At 47.2% G+C, this 15,224-nt stretch overlaps 1 pseudogene; it reads right to left on the reverse strand.

Moving 5' to 3' along the window:
• Window positions 1–568: 568 nt before the first annotated feature.
• On the reverse strand, window positions 569–1,826 carry LOC140845712 (endophilin-B1 pseudogene; annotated as a pseudogene).
• Between the last annotated feature and the right edge of the window lie 13,398 nt (window positions 1,827–15,224).

Raw genomic sequence — 15,224 nt, forward strand, 5'->3', positions numbered from 1 at the left:
TATGTGGTCTATTCTGGAAAATGTTCCATGTGCACTTGAGAAGAATGTGCGTCCTGCAGCTTTTGGGTGGAGAGTTCTGTAGATGTCTGTCAGGTCCATCTGCTAGGATGTTGTTCAGTGCCTCTGTCTCCTTACTTATTTTCTGTCTGGCTGTTTTGTCCTTTGGAGTGAGGGGAGTGTTGAAGTCTCCTAAAATGAATGCATTGCATTCTGTTTCCCCCTTTAATTCTGTTAGTATTTGTTTCACACATGTATGTGCTCCTGTGTTGGGGGCATAGATATTTATAATGGTTATATCCTCTTGTTGGACTGACCCCTTTATCATCATGTAATGTCCTTCTTTCTCTTGTGTTACTTTCTTTCTTTTGAAGACTATTTTGTCTGATACAAGTACTGCAACTCCTGCTTTTTTCTCCCTATTGTTTGCATGAAATATCTTTTTCCATCCCTTCACTTTTGGTCTGTGTATGTCTTTGGGTTTGAAGTGAGTCTCTTGTAGGCAGCATACAGATGGGTCTTGCTTTTTTTTTTTTTTTCCATAAGGAAATATTTACCATGCAATTTTATTGACAGAAAGACTGGTTTCTGATGGCTGGTGTTTTCTTTTCAGTCTCTTAAGACATTAACATGGAAGACACTTAAACCTGCTTTATTTTGAGTTAATTGTATATAAATACAGTGTCATGATGGGTAATCTTTCCATAGTCCACCTAGTTAATTGAGCAGTTCTAAGTAGGTAATTGGCACCCAACCCTTCTGATTTCCTCTTTCCCCCATTAGCCAGTCTGAATCCACTCCAATGACACTGAACACAGTGATCACCTCATCTGCCAGAAGTGATAATTCACTACTATTTGCAGCATCATAATCATACAGAACCCTGGCCTTCCTGCTGCCACTGCTCTCCTTAAGGTCAGTGAGGTTGGAAGGAGAGGTGGTTACGAGGCCACTTGTTGGAGTCAAAGCAGAAGAACCAATCACATTTGATGAAGCAGCATATGATGTAGGTACCACCAATGTCTGATGTTACAGTGTTAATTGGATGGAAAACTTCCCAGTTGTTTCTGAAGGTCTAACATGTACTGGTAACACTGTGCATAGTAAGTCATCTGGGCTTCTACAAAGTCATTCAGGCAGCTGAGGTGATGGGCATGTGTACTGCTGATTCCCTCTAGCAGAAGTCTGGTAATCTCTGCTTGACGATCAAATTCACTTTGAGTTATTCTTAATTCCTGTTCAGATGAAGCTCTAGTTTCTGCAGCTTTTGCCTTTTTAAGTCTGGTTTTTGCAGCATCCAAATCTAGTCTCTTATTTTGTAATAGTTTTCTTTCTTTAGTAATTGTTTTGTAATCTCCTTCTATAAAGTTTCTTAAAGGAGTGAGGAAGTTTAAGGCTGATGTTAGAATCAGCTCTCTGTCTGCTGTTCCAATTCGTTTCTGTGTTTCTCCACATTTAATAAGGGCATTACCATAAGCTGTTCCTGGGCCAAACTCAGTCCCTGCATCAATCATATACTGTCCCAAAAGTTCTGGGTTGTTTATACGACTTGGAGCTTTTCTATCCAGTTTCTCATAAACAAATACTTCTATCCTGGCATTCGGATTTGGCTGTAGTAACACTTCAGTTTGTTTCATTATTTTTTCTGTCCATATTTTGGTACATTCAGCTTTGCTAAGGAGGTTCTCTGAGTGAGCATCCAATTCTGTCTTCCCTGCCTGGCCAAGCTTTTCTTCTGTGAACTGCACGGCACGACTGAGGAAGGTGCCCGTTACGGCCGCCAGCTTCTTCACGTTGAAGTCCATGATGTTCATCCTGGGCGGCAGCCGAGCGGAGCCGCCGGCGGACCCAGCGGGGAGGCGGCGGCGCACGGCCGGAGTGTCGGGGGTAGACGCGGTGGGTGTAGGGCGGGTCTTGCTTTTTTATCCACTCTAACTCTGTCTTTTGGTTGGTGCATTCAGTCCATTTATATTTAGGACGATTATCGATTAACGTACTTACTGCCTTTGCAGGCTTTGGGTTCGTGGTTACCAAAGGGTCAAGGGCAGCAGTGCCTGCAGGGCCTGCCGCTCGTCGCTAGGGGGCGATGCGGCGCGGGAAGCCGGCGGGGCTCGCGGCTCCCTGGGGAATTCCCAGCGGGCGGCTCTGCGAGTGAGAAAACAGGCGAGGCGGTGGGGGCGGGGCGCGGGGCCCGCGAGCCTCCTCCCCTCGGCCAATCAGCGGCCGCGGCGGGTGCCTGTGGCGTGGGGGCGGGGCCCGGGGCCCGCGAGCCTCCTCCCCTCGGCCAGTCAGCGGCCGTGGCCGGCGCCTGTGCGCGCCGCTCTCCCTGCGCCGGTCGGGGGGAGCACGAAGGCGGCGTGTCGTCAGCTGCAGCCGGAGTCCTCGGGAGGCGCTGCGGGGCCGCTGAAGGCGGTCTGACGGGATTTCCCTGCTGAGAACTTCGCCGCCGCCGCCGCCGCGGCCCCCGAGGCCCGCCGCCGCCCGCTAACGGGACCCCCTGAGCGCGTGAGGACCCTGGGCCGCGGGCAGGCGGCGGCGTCCCCTCAGTATGGCCCGCGGGGGTCCCTCCCGGCCCCGAGCGGCGGCGGGCGGCCGACTCCAACTTTGAGCGCAGGCCGGCGGGCGGGTGGTGGCCGCTCCGGACGCTCCAGCTGCACTTGCTCCGGGCGCTGCTTCACGGTAGGACGGGGCGCTGGCGCGGGGCTCCCGGAGGAGCGGGGCGGCGGTGCGCGGGGCCCCCGGAGGAGCGGGGCGGTGGTGCGCGGGGCCCCCGGAGGAGCGGGGCGGCGGTGCTCGGGGCTCCCGGAGGAGCGGGGCGGCGGTGCGCGGGGCCCCCGGAGGAGCGGGGCTGCGGTGCGCGGGGCCCCCGGAGGAGCGGGGCGGCGGTGCCCGGGGCCCCCGGAGGAGCGGGACGGCGGTGCTCGGGGCTCCCGGAGGAGCGGGGCGGCGGTGCTCGGGGCCCCCGGAGGAGCGGGACGGCGCTGCTCGGGGCCCCCGGAGGAGCGGGACGGCGGTGCGCGGGGCTCCCTGAGGAGCGGGGCGGCGGTGCTCGGGGCCCCCGGAGGAGCGGGAAGGCGGTGCGCGGGGCCCCCTCAGGAGCGGGGCGGCGGTGCGCGGGGCCCCCGGAGGAGCGGGGCGGCGGTGCGCGGGGCCCCCGGAGGAGCGGGGCGGCGGTGCGCGGGGCCCCCGGAGGAGCGGGACGGTGGTGCGCGGGGCCCCCGGGGAAGCGGGGCGGTGGTGCGCGGGGCCCCCGGGGAAGCGGGGCGGTGGTGCGCGGGGCCCCCGGGGAAGCGGGGCGGTGGTGCGCGGGGCCCCCGGGGAAGCGGGGCGGTGGTGCGCGGGGCCCCCGGAGGAGCGGGGCGGTGGTGCGCGGGGCCCCCGGAGGAGCGGGCGGCGGTGCGCGGGGTCACCGGAGGAGCGGGGCGGCGATGCCCGGGGCCCCCGGAGGAGCGGGACGGCGGTGCTCCGGGCCCCCGGAGGAGCGGGGCGGCGGTGCTCGGGGCCCCCGGAGGAGCGGGGCGGCGGTGCGCGGGGCCCCCTGAGGAGCGGGGCGGCGGTGCGCGGGGCCCCCGGAGGAGCGGGGCGGCGGTGCGCGGGGCCCCCGGGGAAGCGGGGCGGCGGTGCGCGGGGCCCCCGGGGAAGCGGGGCGGCGGGGCGCGGGGCTCCCGGAGGAGCGGGGCGGCGGGGCGCGGGGCCCCCGGAGGAGCGGGACGGCGGTGCGCGGGGCCCCCGGAGGAGCGGGACGGCGGTGCGCGGGGCCCCCGGGGAAGCGGGGCGGTGGTGCGCGGGGCCCCCGGAGGAGCGGGGCGGTGGTGCGCGGGGCCCCCGGGGAAGCGGGGCGGCGGTGCGCGGGGCCCCCGGAGGAGCGGGCGGCGGTGCGCCCCCGGAGGAGCGGGACGGCGGTGCGCGGGGCCCCCGGAGGAGCGGGGCGGCGGTGCTCGTGGCCCCCGGAGGAGCGGGACGGCGGTGCGCGGGCCCCCCGGAGGAGCGGGGCGGCGGGGCGCGGGGCTCCCGGGGAAGCGGGGCGGCGGGGCGCGGGGCTCCCGGGGAAGCGGGGCGGCGGGGCGCGGGGCCCCCGGAGGAGCGGGGCGGCGGGGCGCGGGGCCCCCGGGGAAGCGGGGCGGCGGGGCGCGGGGCTCCCGGAGGAGCGGGGCGGTGGTGCGCGGGGCCCCCGGAGGAGCGGGGCGGCGGTGCGCGGGGTCACCGGAGGAGCGGGCGGTGGTGCGCGGGGTCACCGGAGGAGCGGGGCGGCGATGCCCGGGGCCCCCGGAGGAGCGGGGCGGCGGTGCCCGGGGCCCCCGGAGGAGCGGGCCGGTGGGGGCCGTGGGGTTGTCGGGACGCGGCCGCCGGGCGCGGGGTTCTGTGAGTCTGCTCGTGTTTTGTTCCCTTTTTCTTTGTTGCTTTGCTCCACAATGGAGGGAAATCACTTGGTACTTGTCTCTCTCCGCCAGGCCATTGCACTGAGCGTAATATTCCCTCCAGCTTCATCCGTGTTGTTGCAACTGCTAGGATTTGTTTCTTACGTCTGAGTAGCTTTCCATTGTGTGTATGTGCCACCGCGTCTTTATCCATTCATCTACTGAGGGACACTTAGGTCGCCTCCATATCTTGGCTATTGTCAATGGTGCCGCAATAAACATAGGGGTGCGTATGTCTTTTGGAATCTGAGAAGTTGTTTTCTTTAACATAGTAGTGTATTATTGGTTTATAACCGAAAATATAAAGTCAGTAGACAAGTCCATACTGATCCAAATGATCGACTGAATAAATAAAGGCGGTGTCCTGGGGAGGAACGTGATATATTTAGGTCCTCCTTCCCCAGGAGTATGGGCTGGGCTCCGTGACCCGTTTCCAAAGAACGGGATATGGAGGAGGTGCGCAGTGGTGAAACTGTCAGTATTACTACAACTGACTGACCAAGATTACCATCACCAGGGAGAAATCAGGTGATAACTTCATTCCCGGGTATGTTGTGATTAAGCAGAGCAGTTCGCTTCCGTGGTGGTCTTCCCTGAAATACGCAGCCCCAGGCTGATTTTGAGGAAAACATGAGACAAACCCAAATGGGCAGCTCTCTACCAAGTGCCTGAGCTACCCTCTTCACAACTACCATGATCACAAACAACAAGGAAAGACTGAGAAACTTTCCCAGACCAGAGGAGACTTAATGACTAAGTGCAGTGTGGTGTCCTAACTTGATTCTGGAAAAGCTATTCATGTGAAAAGTGGTGAAATCCAATAAAGTCTATAGCTTACTGGACAGTCATGTACCAATAACAATTAGTTTTGACATATGTACCATTGTTATTTAAGATGTTAACTTAGGAGAAACTGGATACTGTCTGCACTACCTTTGCAACTTAATTTAAAATCCAAAATAAAAAGCTAAAAGAAAATCTTTTCTAATGTAAGACCGCTACTGGTGCATTATAAAGTATCAAAATGAAAAAGACCGTTCTCGGTGTTGATGAGGCTGAGGAGTAATTAGAACTCTCGCACACTTTGAACATGTGGTTGAACAAGTTGACTTACCATTTTTGGAAAATTGTTTAGCAGTATCTAATAAAGTTGGATTGGTGGACCTCCCCATCTCCTATGACTACTATTTCAGACCTAGTTAAACAAGATCTTTCTCATCAGAAAAGGGTATATTTATCACCAAAAGACATCACGGCATAACCTATTAGTCCCATGTTGGAAACAGCTCAAATATCCATTAATGATAAAGTGGCAAGTAAATGGTGGTATATTCAAATGATATAATGCTTTACAATGATCTTGAACTGACTTGCAACCAAAAACACCTTAGAAGAAACTACAAAATGGAACATGTAGGGATGTTCACATCCCCATCTTCCGTGCTGGGGTGGTGAGAAAGGCTGGGCCATCTGGGTCAAGCAAATGTAGGATTGAGTGTATCTGTGGCCCTCTGCAGAGTGCCCCCAAATCCATCCTGAGTCAAACATACCAGTACAGGGGCTTGGCCAATTGTTTCTGCCGCCACTCAATTTTTTTAATTTTTTGTATCATGAAAATGCTCGCTTATATTACACAACAATAGCAACTCACCATTCACAGTCTTTAAGGTCAAGCCTGAAGATTTTAATTAGGTGTATGGCAAAACCAAAAAGTTTTCCAAATAAACCTTTTGAAATGAGTAAAAAACTGTATCATTGCCTGTAGGTGATGTATGACAATTCAGTGTTAAATAGACTGTATATTTACCCAAGACTTAAATCAGTATAGATCTAAAAAGGAATTAGTCATTGTATCTAACAATAATTAATCTGTCTTGTAAACTGTAATATTCTCTGTGCGGCTTGTCTGTTTGTTTGATTTTGCTTGAGGGAAGAATTTCAAGTTGTATGTCTAAAAGGATAACAGATATAATTATCTGAATCTAGAACAACTGAAAATGTTTCACCCAAATAATTGGGCTACTTTTGCCTTGTTTTTCTTGGATTATCTGGGTAATTGCTGCGATTTCCACCTCATTTAGTGTATGTAGCTATAGTTTAGATATTATTATTCAAGAAGTTATCACTTGAGTTTTCACAGCTTAGTGATTGGAAGCTGAAAGGTTGACACTGAGAAATGCTGGTGGGGCCGTGCAATTTTTTTTTTTGGTATATTTAATATACAGTTACATGAGCAACATTGTGGTTCATAGATTTCCCCCATTATCAAGTCCCCCCCACATACCCCATTACAGTCACTGTGCATAGTATAGTAAGATGCTGTAGAGTCACTACTTGTCTTTATACTATACTGCCCTTCCTGTGCCCCCTCTCTATATTATGTGTGCTAATTGTAATGCCCCTTATTCCCCTTCTCCCTCCCTTGCCACCCCCCACCCTAGTCCCTTTCCTTTTAGCAACTATTAGTCCACTCTTGTGTTCTGTGAGTCTGCTGCTGTTTTGTTCCTTCAGTTTTTGCTTTGTTCTTATGCTCCACCCATGAGTGAAATCATTTCGTACTTACCTTTCTCTGCCTGGCTTATTTCACTGAGCATAACACCCTCTAGCTCCATCCATGTTGTTGTAAATGGTAGAATTTGTTTTCTTCTTATGGCTGAGTACTACTCCATTGTGTTTATGTATCACCTCTTCTTTATCCTTTCATCTACTGACGGACACTTAGGTTGCTTCCATACTTTGGCTCTTGTAGATAGTGCTGCGATAAACATAGGGGTGCACATGTCTTTTTGAATCTGAGATGTTGTTTTCTTTGGGCAAATTCCTAGGAGTGGAATTCCTGGGTCAAACGGTATTTCTCTTTTTAGTTTTTTGAGCAACCTCCACACTGCTTTCCACAGTGGTTGAACTAGTTTACATTCCCACCAGCAGTGTACGAGGATTCCCTTTTCTCTGCATCCTTGCCAGCATATGTTGTTCCTAGTCTTTTGGATGTTGGCCATCCTAAACTGGTTGAAGTGATACCCCATTGTGGTTTTAATTTGAATTTCCCTGATAATTAGCGATGTGGAGCATCTTTTCATGTGCCAGTTGATCATCTGAATTTCTTCTTTGGAGAAGTGTCTGTTCATATCCTCTGACCATTTTAAAAATGTTATTTCTTTTTGGGTGTTGAGGCACGTGAGTTCTTTATGTATTTTGGATGTTAACCCCTTATCGGATGTGTCATTTAGAAATATAATCTCCTATAGTGTAGGATACCTTTTTGTTCTGCTGATGGTGTCCTTTGCTGTACAGAAGCCTTTTCACTTGATGTACTCTCATTTGTTCATTTTTGCTTTTGTTTACTTTGCCCAAGGAGATTTGATCAGGATAAAGTTTCTCACATTTATATTCAAGAGACTTTTGCTATGTTTTCTTCTAATAAGAGTTTCATGGTTTCATGACATACATTCAGGTCTTTGATCCATTTTGAGTTTACTTTTGTATATGGGGTTAGGCAATAATCTAGTTTCATTCTCTTACATGTGGCTGTCCAGTTTTGCCAACACTAAGCTGTCCAGGTTTGACAACACCAGGCTGTCATTTCCCCATTGTCTGTCCATGGTTCTTTTATCATATATTAATTGACCATATGTACTTGAGTTAATATGTGGACTCTTTATTCTGTACCCCTGGTCTGTGGCTCTGTTCTTGTGCCAGTACCAAATTGTCTTGATTACTGTGGCTTTGTAGTAGAGCTTGAAGTTGGGGAGCGAGATCTCCCCTGCTTTATTCTTCCTTCTCAGGATTGCTTTGGCTATTTGGGGTCTTTGGTGGTTCCATATGAATTTTTGAACTATTTTTTCCAGTTCGTTGAAGTATCTGTTGGTAATTTGGTAAGGACTGCATCGAATCTGTATATTGCTTTGGGCAGGATGGCCATTTTGACAATATTAATTCTTCCTAGCCAAGAGCATGGGATGAGTTTCCATTTGTTAGTGTCTTCTTTAATTTCTCTTAAGAGTGTCCTGAGGTTTCAGGGTATAGGTCTTTCACTTCCTTGGTTAGGTTTATTCCTAGGTATTTTATTCTTTTTGATGCCATTGTGAATGGAATTGTTTTCCTGATTTCTCTTTCTATTAGTTCATTGTTAGTGTATAGGAAATCCACAGATTTCTGTGTATTAATTTTTATCCTGCAACTTTGCAGAATTCTGGTATTAGTTCTAGTAGTTTTGGAGTGGAATCCTTAGGGTTTTTTATGTACAAGATCATGTCATCTGCAAATAGTGACAGTTTAGCTTCTTCTTTACCAATCTGGATTCCTTGTATTTCTTTGTTTTGTCTGATTGTCGTGGCTAGGACCTCCAGTACTATGTTGAATAACAGTGGGGCGAGTGGGCATCCCTGTCTTGTTCCCGATCTGAGAGGAAAAGCTTTCAGTTTCTCGCTGTTCAGTATGACGTTGGCTGTGGGTTTGTCACATATGGCCTTTATTATGTTGAGGTACTTGCCCTCTATACCCATTTTGTTGAGAGTTTTTATCATGAATGGATGTTGAATTGTGTCATATGCTTTTTCAGTGTCTGTGGAGATGATCATGTCATTTTTGTCCTTATTTTTGTTTATGTGGTGGATGATGTTGATGGATTTTCGAATGTTGTACCATCCTTGCATCCCTGAGATGAATCCCAGTTGATCATGGTGTATCATCCTCTTGATGTATTTCTGAATTCAGTTTGCTAATACTTTGTTGAGTATTTTTGCATCTATATTCATCAGGGATATTGGCCTGTGATTTTCTTTTTTGGTGGGATCTTTGCCTGGGTTTTGTATTAGGGTGATGCTAGCTTCATAGAATGAGTCTGGAAGTATTCCCTCCTCTTCTATGTTTTGGAAAACTTTAAGGAGAATGGGTATTATGTCTTCTCTGTTTGTCTGATAAAACTCCACGGTCAATCTATCTGGCCTAGGAGTTTTGCTCTTGGGTAGTTTTTTGATTACCGCTTCCATTTCATTGCTGGTAATTGGTCTGCTTAGATTTTCTGTTTCTTCCTTGGTCAGTCTTGGAAGGTTATATTTTTCTGGGAAGTTGTCCATTTCTTCTAGGTTTACCAGCTTGTTAGCTTATAGTTTTTTGTAGTATTCTCTAATAAGTGTTTGTATTTCTGTGGGGTCTGTCGTGATTTTTCCTTTCTGATTTCTGATTCTGTTGATGTGTGTAGATTCTGTTTTTCTCTTAGTAAGTCTGGCTAGGGGTTTAACTATTTTGTTTATTTTCTCAAAGAACCAGCTCTTGGTTTCATTGATTTTTTCTATTGTTTCATTCTTCTCAATTTTATTTATTTCTTCTCTGATCTTTATTATGTCCCTCCTTCTGCTGACTTTAGGCCTCATTTGTTCTTCTTTTTCCAATTTCTATAATTCTGTCTTTAGACTATTCATTTGGAATTTTTCTTCCTTCTTTAAATATGCCTGGATTGCTATATACTTTCCTTTTAAAACTGTTTTTGCTGCGTCCCACAGAAGTTGGGGCTTTGTGTTGTTGTTGTCATTTGTTTCCATATATTGCTTCATCTCTATTTTGATTTGGTCGTTGATTCATTGATGATTTAGGAGCATGTTGTTAAGCCTCCATGTGTTTGTGAGCCTTTTTTCTTTCTTTCTTCCATTTATTTCTAATTTTATACATTTGTGGTCTGAGAAGTTGCTTGGTAGAATTTCAATCTTTCTGAATTTACTGAAGCTTTTTTTGTGGCCTAGTATGTGGTCTATTCTGGAGAGTGTTCCATGTGCACTTGAGAAGAATGTGTATCCTACTGCTTTTGGACGTAGAGTTCTGTAGATGTCTGTTAGGTCCATCTGTTCTAGTGTGTTGTTCAGCACCTCTGTGTCCTTACTTATTTTCTGTCTGGTGAATCTGTCCTTTGGAGTGAGTGGTGTGTTGAAGTCTCCCAGTATGAATGCATTGCATTCTATTTCCTCCTTTAATTCTGTTGGTATTTGTTTCACATATGCTGGTGCTCCTGTATTGGGTGCATATATCTTTATAATGGTTATATCCTCTTGTTGGATTGACCCCTTTGTCATTATGTAATGTCCTTCTTTATCTCTTGTGACTCTCTTTGTTTTGAAGTCTATTTTGTCTGATACTAGTACTGCAACACCTGCTTTTTTCTCCCTGTTGTTTGCATGAAATATCTTTTTCCATCCTTTAACTTTTAGTCTGTGTATGTCTTTGGGTTTGAGGTGAGTCTCTTGTAAGCAGCATGTAGATGTGTCTTGTGTTTTTATCCTTTCTGTTACTCTGTGTCTTCTGGTTGAGGCATTCAGTCCATTTACATTTAGGGTGATTATCAAAAGATACGTGCTTATTGCCATTGGAGGCTTTGGATTCGTGGTTACCAAAGGTTCAAGGGTAGCTTCTTTACTATCTGACTGTCTAACTCAACTCTAGTATTAGGCTATTATAAACACAGTCTGATGATTCTTTATTTCTCTCCCTTCTTATTCTTCCTCCTCCATTCTTTATATGTTAGGTGTTCTATTCTGTACTCTGTTTTGTTTCCTTTGACTACTTTTATGGATAGTTGATTTTATTTTTTTCTGCCTTTAGTTAGTATTTGGTTGGTCTGCTTTCTTTGCTGTGATTTTATTTTTTCTGGTGACATCTATTTGGCCTTAGGAGTGCTTCCATCCAGAGCAGTCCCTTTAAAATATCCTGTAGAGATGGTTTGTGGGAGGCAAATTCCCTCAACTTTTGCTTGTCTGGGAATTGTTTAATCCCTCCTTCAAATTTAAATGATAGTCGTGCTGGATGCAGTATTCTTGGGTCACAGGCCTTCTGTTCCATTACATTAAATATATCATGCCATTCTCTTCTGGCCTGTAAGGTTTCTGCTGAGAATTCTGATGACAGCCTGATGGGTTTTCCTTTGTATGTGGTCTTATTTCTCTCTCTGGCTGCTTTTAATAGTCTGTCGTTATCCTTGATCTTTGCCATTTTAATTGTTATATGTCTTGGTGTTGTCCTCCTTGGGTCCCTTGTGTTGGGAGATCTGTGCACCTCCATGACCTGAGAGACTCTCTCCTTCCCCATATTGGGGAAGTTTGCAGCAATTACTTCCTCAAAGACACTTTCTATCCCTTTCTCTCTCTCTTTCTTCAGGCACCCCTGTAATACGAATATTGTTCCGTTTGGATTGGTCACACATTTCTCTCAGTATTCTCTCATTCCTAGAGATCCTTTTTTCTCTCTGTTCCTCAGCTTCTTTGTGTTTCTCTTCCCTAATTTCTCTTTGATTTATTGTCTCCTCCACCATATCCAACCTGCTTTTAATACCCTCTGTTGTGCTCTTCAATGATTGGATCTCCTTCCTAAATTCATTGCTGAGTTCTTGAATATTTTTCTGTATCTCCATGAGCATGTTTATGATTTTTATTTTGAAATCTCTTTCAGGAAGATTTATTAATTCAGCCTCAGGCCTTTCTCTGGTGCTGAGATTTTGCTTTGAACCAGGTTCCTTTGACGTTTCATATTTGTATGTGGCGCCCTCTAGTGCCCATAAGCTCTCCTCTCTGGAGCTGCTCAGCCGCTGGAGCTGCGTCGGGAGTGGCTGGGGAGTGGTGCTGGTGCCCTGTTCCATGAGGTCTGCTCTTTTCTTCAGGTGTGTGCAGTCTGGTGCAGCCCTCTTTCCTGGTGCTCTTTCAGGACTAGTTGTGTTAATTATATTTTGTATTATATGTGGTTTCGTAGGGGGTCTCTGTCTCACCTCTCATGCCACCATCTTCAATTCAGTGTCAGTTGTTTTCATGCTCCACCCAGGTTTGGAGTTCTGAATTGTCAAATCTGTATGGCTCTGTTGGTTGCAGTTAATTTACTGTCAGGAGAGGAGCTACTGTGATATCTGGGATTTACCTTTCTGCTTCAGAGTGAAGAAGTAGTAAGATTCTTAACTTACGCTTTAGCAGACAGACAATAACTCAGCCCACCTTGTGGACTGGGCGGGCGGCTTTGTCTGATATGCTCCCCGACCGAGATGCCGGTATCCCAGGGAGAAACCAGAGCAGTAAATTTTGTGTGTTAAGTTAATTTTAAATATTTAGGGACCACTGAACAAGTGCATACCGTTAAGCCTTTATCCGGTTCCCAAAAATCCTCAACTGCCTATAAAACCCCTAGACAATGCACAAGTATGGGCTCTCTTGTCCCTGGCGTGGGGAACCAGGAGCTGTGTACTCTCACTGTATATCTCACTAAAAGCCTCTCCTACCTTGGCTTGGGTGTTCCCTAAGTTCATTCTTCACCTCCGCAGACAAGAAGAACCCCAGCATCATTTTCGGAGGCTCGTCTGGGATAACATCGCAAGTGAGTTACCAGCATCGAAGCCTGCCTTTTCTTTCACTGTCCTTATAGAAGGAAGCCGTCTGTGGCACACAACATCGGGTGCTCGTCAGCCACTTAAATGGGACTAGCCCGGCTGCCGACCTCAAAGTCTCGAGTGCCAGGTTCCCCTGCGTCTCCCTCAGTGGATCCCCCGTCTCCCTTGGGAGCCGGGAAAGTCACCTGAGTGGAGGCCAGGATTCCCCTTCAGAGGCATCTCCCTGGATGCGAGGGACTGAGGAAGGCCGTGGGCACCTGTGAGAGTCTAGGCTGAGGATGCACTTCGCAGCTTCTCAAAGGCCCGCGTGTCTGGAATCAGACCCCGACAGCCCGACTGGGTATCCACGAGGAGTGTCCCTCTTTCTGTCTCACTCTGACTTCCAGCCTGCTTCTTCAGGCCGCACTGGCCTCTGAGTGAGGCAGGGGGCGTCCCTTACTCTTTTCTAACTTCTTCAACATCACGGAACCTGACGCTCACCACCGCAAGGTAGGAGATCTACACATTGCTCTTATTCCTGACGCAATGCTGTACGTTTTTTCACATAAAAATGTTTCTGGTTTGTTGAAGAATGCTGTTGGTATTTTGATGGGGATTGCATTGAATCTGTAGATTGCTTTAGGCAGGATGGCCATTTTGACAATATTAATTCTTCCTAGCCAAGAGCATGGGATGAGTTTCCATTTGTTAGTGTCCTCTTTAATTTCTGTTAAGAGTGTCTTGTAGTTTTCAGGGTATAGTAGGTCTTTCACTTCCTTGGTTAGGTTTCTTCCTAGGTATTTTATTCTTTTTTGATTCAATTGTGAATGGAATTGTTTTCCTGAATACTCTTTCTGCTAGTTCATCGTTAGTGTGTAGGAAAGCAACAGATTTCTGTGTATTAATTTTGTATCCTGCAGCTCTGCTGAATTCAGATATTAGTTCTAGTAGTTTTGGAGTGGAGTCTTTAGGGTTTTTTATGAACAATATCATATCATCTGCAAATAGTGAGAGTTTGACTTGTTCTTTACCAATCTGGATGCCTTGTATTTCTTTGTTTTGTCTGATTGCTGTGTCTGGGACCTCCAGTACTATGTTGAATAACAGTGGGGGAGAGTGGGCATCCCTGTCTTGTTCCCTATCTTAGAGGAAAAGCTTTCAGCTTCTCACTGTTAAGTATGATGTTAGCTGTGGGCTTGTCATATATGGCCTTTATTATGCTGAGGTACTTGCTCTCTATACCCATTTTGTTGAGAGTTTTTATCATGAGTAGACGTTGAATTTTGTCAAATGCCTCTTTTGGCATCTGTGGAGATGATCGTGTGGTTTTTGTCCTTATTTTTGTTGATGTGGTGGATGATGTTGATGGATTTTCTAATACTGTACCATCCCTGCATCCCTGGAATAAATCCCACTTGATCATGATGGATGATCTTTTTGATGTATTTTTGAATTTGGTGTGCTAATATTTTGTTGAGTATATTTGCATCTATGTTTGTCAGCGATATTAGTCTGTAATTTTCTTTTTTTTGTGGTGTCTTTGCCCGGTTTTGGTATTAAGGTGATGCTGGCCTCATAGAATGAGTTTGGAAATATTCCTTCCTCTTCCACTTTTTGGAGAGGTTTAAGTAGGATGAGTATTAGATCTTCACTAAGTGTTTGGTTAAAGTCAGCAGTGCAGCCATCTGGCTCAGGTGTTTTGTTTTAGGTAGTTTTTTGATTACCAGTTCAATTTTGTTGCTGGTAATTGGTCTGTTCAGATTTTCTGTTCCTTCTGGGTTAGCCTTGGAAGGTTACATTTTTCTAGAACGTTGTCCATTTCTTCTCGGTTATCCAGTTTGTTAGCATACAATTTTTTGTAGTATTCTCTAATAATTCTTTGTATTTCTGTGGTTTCCGTAGTGATTTTTCCTTTCTCATTTCTGATTGTGTTTATGTGTGCAGCTCTCTTTTTCTTGGTTAGTCTGGCTAGGGGTTTATCTGTTTTGTTTATTTTCTCGAAGAACCAGCTCCTGCTTTCCTTGATTCTTTGTATTGTTTTATTCTTCTCGATTTTATTTATTTCTGCTCTAATCTTTATTATGTTCCTCCTCCTGCTGACTTTGGGCCCCATTTGTTCTTCTTTTTCTGAGTTGTGATAATTGTGAGTTCAGACTGTTCATATGGGATTGTCCTTCTCTCCTGAGGGAGGCCTGTATTGCAGTGTACTTCCCTCTTAGCACCGCCTTGTCTGTGTCCCACGGATTTTGCGTTGTTGAATTATTGTTGTGATTTGTCTCATTATATTGCTTGATCTCTCTTTTTATTCGGTCATTGATCCGTCAGTTATTTAGGATCATGTTGTTAAGCCTCCATGTGGTGGTAGGCTTTTTTGTTTTATTTGCATCATTTATTTCTAGTTTCATACCCTTGTGGTGTGAGAAGCTGCATCGTTTTTGGGGGCTCGTTCGGGATAACTTTGGAGGTGAGTA

The sequence above is a fragment of the Manis javanica genome, chromosome 13 (assembly GCF_040802235.1).
Source record: "Manis javanica isolate MJ-LG chromosome 13, MJ_LKY, whole genome shotgun sequence".
Taxonomy (NCBI): domain Eukaryota; kingdom Metazoa; phylum Chordata; class Mammalia; order Pholidota; family Manidae; genus Manis; species Manis javanica.